Raw genomic sequence first — 3,358 nt, 5'->3', positions numbered from 1 at the left:
CTCCTTTGTAGCTGAACACATTAAAATCTATCATTTCCTCATATTATTACAACTTGTTATGCATATATCTTAGTGATGTATATGTTTGGCACTTAATCCACTTTTTGGTCACTGTTTTGAAGCACCTTTTAACTCTGCCTTAGAAAACATCAGGGACATAAAGGTTATTATTATTAAATTATTAAATGTTTGGCCTCAGAGGTTGTCGCTTCCATAAACAACCAGCGGTGTGGCTTTGGCATAAAACAACTCAATTACAATTCATGACTCAGCATAAATTACATCTTTGTTTACTGGAATAAAGGAAGATGTCAACCAGAGCAACAGAGTGGCTGAATAATGTTTTTGTAATACGTTTTGAGCAGCAAAATAGTTCAATGGCACAGATGAAGAAGACATGGAAGGTTTTAGCAACACGGGCAGCACTTGTTGGCTCATTTTGTTTTTAGTTTTAATCTTTGCTCAGGTAAGAAATATATATCTATATATCTATATCTATATCTATATCTATCTATACATATATATATATATATATATATATATATATATATATATATATATATATACAGCATTAAGCAGCTTTCCAGCAATTCCATTCTGCACGAAGCACCACATATGACAATATGACAGCATTAAATATAGAGAGGAGTGGCTGCATGTTTCACCCCCATTTGCTAGTGATTGTGTATAATCTGCTTATGAAAAAAAGGTCCCCAAGGGAGATGCAAGAGAGACTTCCCAGAAGCAATAACTCACATCAGTGTTGCCATCTGAGTCACTGGGGGAAAATGTGCAATAAAACAGCGAAAGGTTGGAAGGCTGAACAATAACAACAATAACAAAAACAGCATATGAGAACAGGACTTTCACAGAAAGTCTGTTTTCGAAGAGTGAACCGATTGCTGCGTGGTTAGAGGGCATGCATATCTCTGAGCTTTAGTGGGGATATTTGGGGAAACGTGGGCAATTTGGCAAATCGACAAAGCATTCTCAGGAGCACAAATTATTTACTCCGCGGCTGTTTTTCCACTGCTGCTGCAGATGTCGTGAATTTTAAAATCCCAATCATATTTGTGACATAAAACTGCAACGCCCCATAACAACGTCTACAGACATTTGACTTCAACTTCCAGGGGAATAAAAGACAACACGGTCTGATTTTTTGTGCTCATATTCCCTCTTGGGAAACCAGACAAAAGTGTTACAAAAGTCTACACAAGCACGTAGAGGCAAGCAGGACGTCTGTGCAACACCTTCACTTTAATTCCCCCCCGAGTCGGGTTTTATCTACAGTCCCGAGAGGAGAGTGACGCCTCAAACTGAAAGCTGGAAAATAATGAAAATTTGCAGCATAATATGAACACGAGGAAGCTTTGCTCGATCCATCTTTACAGAGATGGATTTAATGAATTCTTCTGTATCTTCATTATTAGTGCAGCCTATTGCGGCATTTAATACTTCTCCAAAGGATTTAAATGAACGGATTTATTTTTGTGGAAATGCTACGACCAGGATTACTACAGCTTGGATGTTATGCTGGTGCTTTTACATTATACATGAATCTGTTGTAAGATAAAAGGATCAAACCTCCACTGTGAGTTTGCAGAAACTGTTATAAAGCCAGAAACAGAGAAGTCAGTTGTTGCAGCTGCTCTAGTTAAAGTGGTAACTGGTTTTTCCCCCCTGCGTGCTATAAAAAGTCTGGTTTCTGTGAACTCTAACGGCGCTCTCTTTTAAAACAAGTTCCACTGAGTATTCATGAGGGGCCAGTGCAGATCTCTGCTGTGTGGGCGCTTCGGCTCTATATACTCTTACCATCACCATCAGACCACGAGAAGCCATACAAATTTAAAATGTAATCACCACCGCAAGCAATCTAGCATGCCAGCAGCAGCTGGAGCATGTTGATCGACTGCAATGATCCCTGGAGTACTGAGGTTAGGATGCCAGGGCCAGCACGATGATGATGATGATGATGATGATGATGGTGGTTGTAATGCTGCTGAGTATGCGGACAATGAAGGATGCTGATTGGCAGGTGTTTGCCTTCTTCAATGTGCGGGCATGCTCAGTCGCCTAGTTACTACTTGCCATAGGCCATGCCATGTCTGATTGTCTGTGGCCCACGTCTGCACTATATTTCTCCCTTTTATGTTGTCTCTAATCCGATGCAGATCTGAATCCCGCCTCTGATTTATGAGTGAAAGCTGCTCCCCACGGTGCTGCAGGAGGGGGACTTTGACAAGAGAATCATACTTGCTTTTTGTCCTTTCCATAATTAGAGAGTACATCCAATTCACCCCGTTCATTACCCTTGGGCCCAGTGACAAATGATGAGCAGGCGTGTTTTAATGCAGCCACACTGCCCCATTTGGGGCGAATGAGCAACAGTGCATACAAGAGCGGGAGAGATGGGAGATGCATTCACAAGGTACTTATCATATATACCCTATATATCATATAGGGAATTCTTATTCTTATTTTCATCCAACATCCCTCTGAGATAATAGCTGCATGTTTGACCAGGAGAATAAAGACACAGGGAGGATTTAAAGGACTACATGAATCACTTTGAATGTTTTTGCACATTTGCTATAAATAACATGCATTCTGTCGTGACTTTAAAAGACTCTCCTCGCTAGATCTGAGCAGAACCTTCAAAAATGCTGTGATGGGGATTCAGCTGATCTTGGATGATGTGACTTGTTATACTGCTGAACTGCATTATGCTGCTGGTGGGTGTTTTTGTTTTCAATGCATTTTTTCCCACACCTTTTTTATTCTATAAGCATGTGCTAAATAATTGGATTGCTGAATCAACATTATTATTATTATCCTTAAAGAATATTTTCATCTTCTTTTTAACTATTATATCTCTTTTAATTTATGCTTTGCTTTGGGATTATGTGTACCGTAGTTCTCTTTAAAAATTGAGGTAACTGGACAAGTGGAGGACAAAAGAAGTAGCAGGCCCAAAAAACAATTTACGGTGGAGAGCAGTATCTTAAAGTCACGTCCATCAAAAAAATAAATGAATAAAAATCAATAAATCTCTGACAGACCTGACCTGACCTGACCTGAGAGATGACTCTGGAACCTTCAGTTGATCCATCTACTGTTCGCTGAAGCCTCATCAGAAATGGTCTCCGTGGAAGGCCGGCTGTCAGGCGGCCATTCATAAGGAAAGGAAACAAGCTGAGGTATGCCAAAGTATACAAGGACTGATAACTCCAAATTTGAAATTTTTTGTTTCAAATCCTGGTCAGAGGATTTCAAAAGAGAGATACTACTGTTGGGGTACCTGGGTCATTGACCCAGAGTTTTGAGTTTTCATTATTATTGTACTTAAATTTTTGCC

General features: G+C 39.8%; 1 long non-coding RNA gene across 1 annotated transcript; it reads left to right on the top strand.

Annotated features, from left to right (window-relative positions):
- The first annotated feature begins 2,385 nt into the window (after nucleotides 1-2,385).
- Nucleotides 2,386-3,075, top strand: LOC148097699 (uncharacterized). The gene is made up of 3 exons (XR_015716789.1): nucleotides 2,386-2,431; nucleotides 2,629-2,735; nucleotides 3,061-3,075. It is a non-coding gene; the product is annotated as an uncharacterized LOC148097699 (long non-coding RNA).
- The last annotated feature ends 283 nt before the right edge of the window (nucleotides 3,076-3,358 follow it).

This window comes from Neolamprologus brichardi, chromosome 18, assembly GCF_056152115.1.
Source record: "Neolamprologus brichardi isolate AB-2024 chromosome 18, ASM5615211v1, whole genome shotgun sequence".
Taxonomy (NCBI): domain Eukaryota; kingdom Metazoa; phylum Chordata; class Actinopteri; order Cichliformes; family Cichlidae; genus Neolamprologus; species Neolamprologus brichardi.
The sequence above is the reverse complement of the archived record's forward strand: the minus strand, read 5'-3'. Positions and strand labels throughout refer to the sequence as shown.